At 39.9% G+C, this 12192-nt stretch overlaps 2 non-coding genes across 2 annotated transcripts; one reads left to right on the forward strand and one right to left on the reverse strand.

Annotated features, from left to right (window-relative positions):
• The first annotated feature begins 1450 nt into the window (after positions 1-1450).
• Positions 1451-1559, forward strand: LOC112773912 (small nucleolar RNA R71). Its single transcript, XR_003188434.1, has one exon. It is a non-coding gene; the product is annotated as a small nucleolar RNA R71 (small nucleolar RNA).
• A 9014-nt stretch (positions 1560-10573) lies between these two features.
• On the reverse strand, positions 10574-10677 carry LOC112774937 (small nucleolar RNA R71). Its single transcript, XR_003189390.1, has one exon. It is a non-coding gene; the product is annotated as a small nucleolar RNA R71 (small nucleolar RNA).
• Positions 10678-12192: the final 1515 nt, after the last annotated feature.

Genomic DNA, 12192 nt, shown 5'->3' on the forward strand with positions numbered 1-12192 from the left:
AGGAGGAAGAACTTACCCACTTTGACCAAGACATTCTCCACTAATTCCTATGCAGGCTTCATGGATTTGTCTGCCATCTGTAATGCTATCCTTGTGGGTTATGCCTCTTGGATTTGCAACTTCTTCATCACAGACAAGGGCATTAAATTGATGCTTGCTCCTAGATCACATAATGCTTTCTCAAAGGTTGTGCTCCCAATGGTGCATGGAATTTGGAAGCACCCTGGATCCGGCATCTTCCTTGGTAAGTTATTATGAATGATGGCACTGCATTCTTTAGTCAGGACCACTATCTCATCTCCCTTTAAAGGCTTCTTCTTTGACAACAACTCCTTCATGAACTTGACATAGAGAGGTATTTGCTCCAAAACCTCAGCAAAAGGAATATTAATTTGTAACTTTCTGAAGACTTCCAAGAACTTTGAAAACTACTTGTCCTTGGTCTCCTTTTGAAGTCTCTCAGGATATGGCATTTTAGGCTTGTACTCAGGAGCCTTTGGCAGTGTAGGATAAGTGTCAAGAGAGTCTGGGAATGGGTTGTCCGCACGCTTTGGAGGGACGTGCTCTACTTCTTCCTTCTTCTCCTCTGGAGCTTCCTTTTCAACTGGCTCCTCATTAACTTGTGCTTCCGTACTTGCCACTTGTCCACTTATCAAGGTGATAGCATTGCATTCCTTTCTTGGATTTGGAATTGGGTTACCAGGAAGGCTATTAGTGGTCCTCTGATCAATTTCATTAACTTTTGTAGCTAGTTGAATCTCCAAGTTTTTTATGGATGCCCTAGTTTCCTGTCTAAAACTTGTCAATATTGCTTCCAAATCATTGTTCTATTGGGGCTGAGAAGTTGCTTGCTGAGATGACTGAAACTGGTGTTTATTAAAATTATTCTGTTGAAAACCACCGTGAGAATTATTATTAAAATTCTGTGGCCTCTGAGGTTGCTCTCTCTACCCAAAATTTGGGTGATTTCTCCATCCCTAATTGTAGGTATGGGAATAGGGATCATTATTGGGATTTCTAGGAGCACTCCCCATGTAGTTGACTTGTTCAGAAGAGGATTAAGCATAATCATAATTGCCATTTTGCACAAAATTACCTGTCATGACATAAGAGACCTCTTGAGGTGGATTTTGGGTGTTGATAGCTGAGACTTACATGCCACCCATCCGCTGAGTAAGTAGATTTATTTGTTGAGACATAAGCTTGTTCTGAGCAAGAATAGCATTAAGAGCTTCTACTTCAATAACACCCTTCTTCTGAGGAGCCTCAGAGTTCACAGGATTCCTGTTAGATGAGTATAAATATTGGTTGCTAGCAACCAATTCAATCAGCCCAATAGTCTTCTCTGGTGTCTTCTTCTTGTGCAATGAACCACCTGCATAATTATCTAAACACATCTTGGATATTTCACCTAAGCCTTCATAAAAGATATCTAGCTGGGTCCATTTGGAGAACATGCCCGGAGGGCATTGCCTAGTTAGTAGCTTGTATCTCTCCCAAGCTTCATAAAGAGTTTCACCATCCTTCTGCCTGAAAGTCTGAACCTCCACCCTAAGTTTAGTCAGCTTCTTTGGTGGGAAAAATTTAGTAAGAAACTCAGTAACAACCTTGTTCCAAGTATCCAAACTGGGGGACACGCTGATCTAACCTCTTGGATTTATCTCCTTATACACCACCTTTGGAAAGGGCACAATGTCAAGGATGCTAAGCGTTGACTATATTGTGGCTGATGTCATGTCAGCATACAATGCCCTAATAGGTCGGACCATTTTAAATTAACTAGAAGTGGTTGTCTCTACGCCTCACTAGTGTATGAAATTTCCCACTACAGAAGGAAACGCCACCATAAAGGGAGATAAAAAACTTGGCACGAAAGTGTTAAAATGAAAGCCTTAATCTAAAAGACAACACGGGAAGAAAAGAAGTCAACACTATTGAGCACGGTGGTGTTCGAACTTGAGAAAAACTACGTCCCCAACATGGAGGAAAGGTAAAAGAAGTGCAAATCGGAGATCATGCTGAAAAGACAATAGGGGCTAACCTAGATGGAGGCCTGAAAGCACAACTCGTTGACCTCCTACGAGGAAACTCTAACCTCTTTGCTTGGAAAGTCTCCAACATGCTTGGTATAGATCCTGACCTGATGTCTTATAAGCTCGTCTACCTGGGTTCCAGACGTATTCAACAAAAAATTCGGAAACTTAGGCTCGAAATAACACAGGTCATGGAAGAAAAGTGTAGGTGTTATTGGAAGCCGGATTCATAAGAGAGGTAAAGTATCCATTATAGTTGGCTAACGTAGTGCTAGTAAAAAATCAGAATAGAAAGTAGAGGACGTGTGTCGACTACACCGACCTTAATATGGCTTGTCCCACGGATACATATCCTCTCCCGAGCATCGATGCTCTCGTTGACTCAGCCTCAAGTTATCGGTATTAATCCTTCATGGATGCATACTCGGGATACAATCAAATCTCAATGTACAAACCAGACCAAGAAAATACTTCTTTCATCACTCCCAAGGCTGTCTATTATTACGTAGTAATGCCTTTTGGATTAAAGAATCTCGGAGCCACATATCAGTGACTGATCAACAAGGTCTTTTCCCCCACTAAGGAAAACTCATGGAAGTATATGTGGACGACATGCTCGTCAAAACTAAGGACGACTTAGCTCTCTTGTTCGACCTTTCCGAGTTATTCTCCACAATAAGGAAGCATAGGATGAGACTGAACCCCCTCAAAATGTACCTTCACAGTAGAGGCTGGGAAGTTCTTAGGTTTCATGCTCACTCAAAGAGGCATAGAGGCTAACCCGGACAAGTGCACAACCATACTAGAGATGAATAGCCCGACTTGCCTCAAAAAAGTCCAACAACTAAATGGAAGGTTGGTAGTACTATCCAAGTTCTTAGTAGGATCAGTGTTAAAGTTTATATCATTATACTCAATACTAAAAATGGTGAGTCAATTTGAATGGACCTAGGAATGGGAACAAGCCTTTCAAGGATTTAAAGCATTTTTGGGCCAATCCCCTAGACTCACCTGACCAATTGCGGAAGAAGAGCTCGTTCTCTATTTGGAAGTGACAAGCCGAGCTATAGCTGCTACCCTGGTCCAAGATAATGAGAACAGGTGGCAACCTATCTATTTTATCAGCAAAGCTTTACAGGGAGCAGAGTTGAACTATCAAAAGATAGAAAAGTTTGCAGACGCTCTTATCCTCACCTTCCGAAGGCTTCGACCTTACTTCCAAGCTCACACTATAAAGTTTTGAACTAATCAACCCATGAAGCACATTCTACAAAAAACAGACCTAACAAGAAGGATGCTACAATGATCTGTAGAATTGTCTGATTTTAATTTAAAATAGAAGCTCAGGCAATAATCAAGTCACAGTACCTCGCCGACTTCGTAGTTGAATACACTGAAAGTCGGGGAAGTCCGACAACTTAGAGCGTATACATAGATGGATCATCCAATAAAGTTGGCAATGGAGCAGGTGTCATCTTGAAAAGTGAGCAAGGAACTCGGATAGAACTCGCTAAAGTTTGAGTTTTCTACTTCTAATAACCAAGCAGAATATGAAGCCTTGCTTGCTGGCTTGAAGCTGGCTAAAAAAGTCGGGGCAGAAAGGTTGATAGTGTTTAGTGACTCCCAGGTAGTAACTTCGCAAGTTAATGGCAATTATCAAGCCAATGATCCCAACATGAAAAAGTACCTAGATGAAGATCGGAAACAACTATCGTAGTCCTCGAAAAGCAAGGTTCGACATATAATTCGGGGAATTAAACGCCCCAGCAAATGCCCTCTCCAAGCTACCCAGTACCAAGCCAGGGGACAACAATGAAAGTCTAATTCAGGAAACTCTCCACGCACCATCAGTATCAAAGAGAGATGACAGCTCGGACACAATGGCCATATCCATCCAAAATTTAGGATAGATGACCCCTATAGTCAACTATCTTAAATTTATGTCCTTTCTGAAGACGAAAAAGAGGCTCGAAGACTCATAAAGGAAGCACAAAATTATACTTTTGTCCACAATGTTCCATACAAAAGAGGAATATCAACTCCTCTCCAAAAATGCATCCCGACCTCTAATATGAAGGAGGTCACAGAGGAAGTACGCAACAGCGTATGTGGAAACCATTTGGGAGCCCGATCACTAGCCCAGAAGGTGATTCGAGCTGGCTTCTTTTGGCCAACCTTGCAAAGAAAAGCGGCCGAGTTCGTCAAAAGGTGCCGCCTTGCCAGAAGCATGCCAACTTTCATGTTGTACCTCCCGAAGAGCTTATCAGTGTCACCTCACCATGGCCATTCGCGAAATGGGGTCTCAATCTCCTCCAACCATTCCCTCAAGCTCCAAGACAAGTAAAATACCTTATAGTAGGGATTGACTATTTTACTAAATGGATTGAGGCGGAACCATTAACAACTATCATGGCCCAGTGATGCTGGAAGTTCCTCTTCAAGAACATCGTCACAAGGTTTGGAGTTTCCCATTCCATCACCACGGACAATAGGACTCAATTTACCCACTAGACCTTCAAAATCTTGGTGGCCGACCTCATGATAAAGCACCGATTTACATCGGTAGAACACCTTTAGGCTAACGGACAAGCTGAAGCTGCAAACAAAGTTATATTAGCCTGGTTGAAAAGCTTACTATAAGACGCCAAGGGAGCATGGATAGATGAGCTTCCTCAAGTCTTATGGGCATATCGGACGACTCCTCATTCTTGAATGGTTATATTCTACAATAAAAGTTAAATACCCAAGCACAAAAGGAAGAGCTCAACCTCCTCCCAGAAATTTGAGAATCAGCTCAGATCAAAAAGGAAGCACTAAAGCATAGGATGGCTCTAAGGTACAATCAAAAGGTACTCAAAAGAAGCTTCACCACAAATACCTTATATTCATCCAAAATGACATCAGTATTCAGAAGTCGGGCAATGGAAAGTTGGCTGCAAACTGGAAAGGACTGTACAAGATTGTTGAAGTCTTAGGAAAAGGTTACTACAAAGTGTTCAATTTACAAGGGAAGGAACTATCGAGGTTGTAGCACGCATGTAATTTGAAGAAGTACTACATTTAGGTAGTGCCCCTCGTTCTCTAGTGTACTTCTTTTTGCTGACTTCATGATTATTTTCCGAGAAGGATTTTTTCTAAAGGGGGTTTTAATGAGGCACCATAACAAGGGCTAAGGGTAGCCAAAATCCTTAGTAGCAATTTATTTAAAGGCATTTTTCTTTTATCAATGATAAATCTACTTCTTCCTTAAACGTTTCCTATAAAAATGTATTAATTTAAACTCGACAAACCGCGAAAATCATTGCTCGACCTAGAATGGTCGGCAAGATGAATTGACGAGGTATAAATTATTGTAAGAAGTTAGGTAAGCAAATCGTAAGACCGACCTCAAAAGTAAGGCGGAACAAAAACGAAATGTAAAAGTAACTTGGCAAATTCTGATTAACCCGAAGTTGGAACTTACAAAGGAAATGCAATATTTTTTACCGATCTTCATTTTTAACTTCACAGAGAAACAAGGTTAAAAGTTGTCAAAACCCGATCTTCAACTAAGCAGCTGTAAAAGCTATGAGCTAATTCAACAAAAAACAAAAACCTAAATTCATTATTAAAATCAAGAAAGGTTCTTTAACAAAATTCTAAAGTTTTTTAATCATAACTAAACAAAATAAAATTGTTCAGATAACTACAAGTTATAACAAAAGATGTTCATCCAAGACCCACATATTGGGCCTTTCAAACCACGAAAATTAAGAGAAACTACAAAGGAGTGAGTTGCTCTCCTGTGACAGCATCCTCGGCTCAAACGAAGGAGTCAGGTCATACTAAAAAATCGGCACAGCGGGAATCTGACCAGTCGGAGAATGAGGGAGCTTGCCACTAATGACCTCGTTCCCAGGAGGAACCTTAGGATTTTGGGGAGCCTGACCGACACCTACCCCCGAAGTTTTCAGGTCGAGCAAGGGAACTTCCTCATCTTCGTCTGGAGCAGGGATGATCTTTTCGTCTATCACAATGTTGTCCTGGCTAATCAGGGAAAGGTCTCCCATGGAAGCAATGACACAGAACTAGACCTTTAGATTTGCAAACATTTCATCCATTCCCTTAGCCACAGATTCCTAGAGTTCTGCATATTTGTCCCGGGCCTTAGTTAGGTCATCCCCAAGGTTAAGCCTCTCCCCAAAGACACGAGTATAGCTCTCCTCTGCTTTCTTTCTCAAAACCTCTGACATAGCCATGGCCGCCTCCGCCTGTTTTGCCTTGGCCAGAGCTTTACCCAAGTCCGATAGTAATGCATCCTTCTCCTCCTCAAGCTCTCTTTTTGCCTCCTTCAGAGAAACCACCCCAGCCTGTGAAGCCACCAATGAACTATGGGTGACATTAAGAGAAGTGTTCCTTAACTCCCTGGCCCATGCTGCACAAACGCCTGCCGTCCGAATTCCACCTTTGGCCAGGAGCTGGAGATGGTTTTTGATGGACACATCTTTCATACTAATGTGGCTATGAGGAAGAATATGCTTTTCACTCCAACCAAGCCCGTCAAAGCCCTTGTTGTATATACTCTCCGATTTTGTAGTTTTTCATCTTTTAGGATTTAGTTCAGAGGAAGAAGGTGGAGGACGGACCACTATACTGTCCGAGGTGGAAAGGGGGGTGCTGAGCGGATAATTTATACGCTTTTTGGCATTGTTTTTAGTATGTTTTTAGTATATTTTAATTAGTTTTTATTATATTTTTATTAGTTTTTATTTAAAAATCACATTTCTGGACTTTACTATGAGTTTGTGTGTTTTTCTATAATTTTAGGTATTTTCTGGCAGAAATTGAGGGACCTGAGCAAAAATCTGATTCAGAGGCTGAAAAAGGACTGTAGATGCTGTAGGATTCTGACCTCCATACACTCAAAGTAGATTTTCTGGAGCTACAGAAGCCCAATTGGCGCGCTCCCAATTGCGTTGGAAAGTAGACATCTTGGGCTTTCCAGCAATATATGTCTATACTTTGCCCAAGATTTGATGGCCCAAACAGGCGTTCTAAGTCAGCTTAAGAATTCTGGCGTTTAACTCCAAAACTGGCACAAAAGCTGGAGTTAAACGCCTAAACTGGCACAAAAGCTGGCGTTTAACTCCAAAAAAGTCTCTACATATGAAAGCTTCAATGCTCAGCCCAAGCACACACCAAGTGGGCCCGGAAGAAGATTTCTGCATTAATTACTGATTTCTGTAAACCCTAGGCTACTAGTTCTCTATAAATAGGACCTTTTGCTATTGTATTTTAATATACTTTTGGATCTTTGATAAGTCTTGTGCTATCTTAAACACGTTTGGAGGCTGGCCTCACGGCCATGCCTAGACCTTGTTCTTATGTATTTTCAACGGTGGAGTTTCTACACACCATAGATTAAGGTGTGGAGCTCTGCTGTTCTTCATGAATTAATACAAGTACTATTGTTTTTCTATTCAACTCAAGTCTATTTCTTCTCCAAGATATTCATTCGTTCTTCAACTTGATGAATGTGATGATCTGTGACACTCATCATCATTCTCACCCATGAACGCGTGACTGACAACCACTTCCGTTCTACTAGCAATGGCTTGAATGCGTATCTCTTGGGTTTCTAATCTAAGATTAGAACCTTCGTGGTATAGGCTAGAATTATTGGTGGCCATTCCTGAGATCCGGAACGTCTAAACCTTGTCTGTGGTATTCTAAGTAGGATCTGGGAAGGGATGATTGTGACGAGCTTCAAACTCGCGATTGTGGGGCGTGTGACAGATGCAAAAGGATCAATGGATCCTATTCCGACATGATCGAAAACCGACAGCTGATTAGCCGATGTTGTGACAGAGCATCAGAACTATTTTCACTGAGAGGACGGGATGTAGCCATTGACAACAGTGATGCCCAACATAAAGCTTGCCATGGAAAGGAGTATGAATGATTGGAAGAAGGCAATAGGAAAGCAGAGGTTCAAGGGGAACAAAGCATCTTCATACGCTTATCTGAAATCCACCAATGAATTACATAAGTATCTCTATCTTTATTTTATGTTTTATTCATATTTTAATTATCAATCCTCCATAACCATTTGAATCTTCCTGACTGAGATTTACAAGATGACCATAGCTTGCTTCAAGCCGACAATCTCCGTGGGATCGACCCTTACTCACGTAAGGTTTATTACTTGGACGACCCAGTGCACTTGCTGGTTAGTTGTGCGGAATTGTGACAAAGTGTGATTCACGTTTGAGAGCTCCAAGTCTTTGGCGCCATTGTTGATGATCACAATTTTGTGCACCATGTTTTTGGCGCCATTGCCGGGGAAGGAACGAATGAACGAACAATAATTTCGCATTTGTTTCTGGCCACAACAGTGCCAAGTTTGGTCCGGCAACAACACCAAGTATTTGGCGCCGTTGTCGGGGATTGTTCGAGTTTGGACAACTGACGGTTCATCTTGTTGCTTAGATTAGGTATCTTTTCTTCAGAATTTTTAAGAATGAATTCTAGATTTTCAAGGTGATGTTTCCACCATCACAAAAGCTGATTGATCCTCATCAATTTAGCTATTGAATATAATGTCCTGCTGAAGCTTGGCCAAACATGTCTAATCCTTTTTAGACTGAAGCTTTGGACTAACATTGCATGATTCCTGGAATTCTCATTAAAAGTTTTGATTCTCTTTATTTTATTTTCTATATAATTTTCGAAAATCACAAAATAAAATTTATAAAACCATAAAAATCAAAAATATTTTATGTTTCTTGTTTGAGTCTAGTATCAATTTTTAAGTTTGGTGTCAATTGCATTATTCTTGCATTTTTCGAATACATGCAATATGTTCTTCATTAATCTTCAAGTTGTTCTTGATGATTTCATTGCTCTGATCTTTAAATTCTCTTGTTTTGTGTGTTTTGTTGTTTCTCATACGCATTCTTAATTTGTTAGTGTCTCCTATATGAAAATTTTTAAGTTTGGTGTCTTGCATGCATTGTTTATTTGATCTTAGTTGCATTTTTATTGATTCCCATCATCAAAAATTCAAAAATATTTCTTAAAAACTATGTCTTTTCAAGTCAATAATACAGAGAATTGAAGATTCAGAACATTCAGCAGAGGAATCAAACAGAAAAAGCTGGGCGTTCAAAATGCCCAGTGAAGAAGGAAAACTGGCGTTTAAACACCAGCCAGGGTACCTGGCTGGGCGTTTAACGCCCAAAAAGGTAGAGATTTGGGCGTTAAACGCCAGAATGGGCACCATTCTGGGCATTTAACGCCAGGATGACACTAGAGGGAAGATTTTGTTTTTAATTCACATTTTTTTCAAGTTTTCATAATTTTTCAAAATCAAATATCTTTCAAATCATATCTTTTCAATCATATCTCTTTCATAATCAATTTCTTTCCATTTTATATTTATTTTTACTATTTTCAAAAATCCTTGCTTCAATTCAAGATTTACTTCAAAAATTTTCAAGTTGTTACTTGCCTATTAAAAAAGGATCAAATTTTAAATTTTAGAATCATATCTTTTAATTTCTTGTTAGTCAAGTAATCAACTTTAGTTTTAAAACTTTCTCTTTTTAATTTGATTTTCGATCATATCTTCTCAATCATATCTTTTCAATCACACCCTTTTTCAAAATTAATTTTCAATCATATCTTTTTAATTTCTAATTTCAAAATCTTTTTCAAAAATCATTTTATTTCTTTCCCAATCTTAGTTTTCAAAAATCTCAATCAAATTTTCAAATTTCTTTTAATTATTTCAAAATCTTTTACTCTATTTTCAAAAATTCTTCCCCTCTTCTCACATCCTTCTATTTAAAGGACTAACACTCTTCCTCAAGGTGCAATTCGAACTCCCTCCTTCTTTATATGTTCGAATTCTCTTCTATCTACCTCTTCCTTCTATTCTTCTTTTCCTCTGACACCTCAAGGAATCTCTATACTGTGACATAGAGGATTCCCTACTTTCTTGTTCTCTTCTCTTTCATATGAGCAGGAACAAAGATAAAGGCATACTTGTTCAAGTTGATCCTGAACCTGAAAGGACCTTGAAGAGAAAGCTAAGAGAAGCTAAAGAACAATTCTCTTTAGAGGGCCTAACAGAACTCTTCAAAGAAGAAGAAACCATGGCAGCCAAAAACAACAACAATGCCAATAATACAAGGAAGGTGCTTGGTGACTTTACTGCACCTACTCCTGATTTCTATGGGAGAAGCATCTCAATCCCTGCCATTGGAGCAAACAACTTTGAGCTTAAGCCTCAATTAGTTTCTCTAATGCAATAGAATTGCAAGTTTCATGAACTTCCATTGGAAGATCCTCATCAGTTCTTAGCTGAGTTCTTGCAAATCTGTGACACTGTCAAGACCAATGGGGTTGACCCTGAAGTCTACAGACTTATGCTCTTTTCTTTTGCTGTAAGAGACAGAGCTAGAACATGGTTGGATTCACAACCTAAGAAAAGCCTGAACTCTTGGAAAAAGCTAGTCAATGCCTTCTTAGCAAAGTTCTTTCCACCTCAAAAATCGAGTAGGCTTAGAGTGGAAGTCCAAACCTTTAGACAGAATGAAGGTGAATCCCTCTATGAAGCTTGGGAAAGATACAAGAAATTGATCAAAAGGTGCCCTTCTGACATGTTTTCAGAATGGAGCATCATAGGTATTTTCTATGATGGTCTGTCTGAACTATCCAAAGATGTCATTGGATAGCTCTATTGGAGGATTTCTTCATCTGAAGAAGACGCATGCAGAAGCTCAGGAACTCATTGAAACGGTTGCAAATAACCAATTCATGTACACTTCTGAAAGGAATCCTGTGAATAATGGGATATCTCAGAAGAAAGGAGTTCTTGAGATTGATATTCTGAATGCCATATTGGCTCAGAATAAAATATTGACTCAACAAGTCAATATGATTTCTCAGAGTCTGTCTGGAATGCAAGCAGCAACAAGCAGTACTAAGAAAGCTTCCTCTGAAGAAAAAGCTTATGATCCTAAGAACCCAGCAATGGAAGAGGTGAATTACATGGGAGAACCTTATGGAAACACCTATAATCCTTCATGGAGAAATCATCCAAATCTCTTATGGAAGGATCAACAGAGACCCCAACAAGGTTTCAACAACAATAATGGTGGAAGAAATAGGTTTAGCAATAGCAAGCCTTTTCCATCATCTTCTCAGCAACAGACAGAGAATTCTAAGCAAAGCCACTCTGACTTACCAACCATTGTCTCTGATCTAATAAAAACCACTCAAAGTTTCATGACTGAAACAAGGTCTTCCATTAGAAATTTGGAGGCACAAGTGGGTCAGCTGAGTAAGAAAATTATTGAACTCCCTCCTAGTACTCTCCCAAGCAATACAAAAGAAAATTCAAAATGAGAGTGCAAGGCCATAACCACATCTCACATGGCCGAACATGGAGAAGAGGAAGAGGCAGTGATTCCCACTGAGGAAGACCTCAATGGACACCCACTGACCTCCATGGAGTTCCCTAATCAGGAACCATGGGAATCTGAGGCTCACACTGAGACCATAGAGATTTCATTGAATTTACTTTTGCCATTCATAAGCTCTGATGAGTATTCTTCCTCTAAAGAGGATGAAGATGTTACTGAAGAGTAAGTTGCTAAGTACCTTGGAGTAATCATGAAGCTAAATGTCAAGTTGTTTGGTAATGAGACTTGGGAGGATGAACCTCCATTGCTCATCAAAGAACTGGATGACTTGACTAGGCAGAGATTACCTCTGAAGAGACAGGACCCTGGAAAGTTCTCAATCCCTTGTACCATAGGCACCATGACCTTTAAGAAGGCTTTGTGTGACCTAGGGTCAAGCATAAACCTTATGCCTCTCTCTGTAATGGAGAAGCTAGGGATCATTGAGGTACAAGCTGCAAGAATCTCACTGGAGATGGCAGACAATTCAAAGAAACAGGCTTATGGACTTATAGAGGATGTCTTGGTAAAGGTTGAAGACCATTACATCCCTGCTGATTTCATAGTCCTAGAGACTGGGAAGTGTATGGATGAATCCATCATCCTTGGCAGATCTTTCCTAGCCACAGCAAAAGCTGTGATTGATGTTGACAGAGGAGAATTGATCATTCAAGTGAATGAAGACTCCCTTGTGTTTAAAGCTCAAGGATATC

Source organism: Arachis hypogaea, chromosome 18, assembly GCF_003086295.3.
Source record: "Arachis hypogaea cultivar Tifrunner chromosome 18, arahy.Tifrunner.gnm2.J5K5, whole genome shotgun sequence".
Classification (NCBI taxonomy): domain Eukaryota; kingdom Viridiplantae; phylum Streptophyta; class Magnoliopsida; order Fabales; family Fabaceae; genus Arachis; species Arachis hypogaea.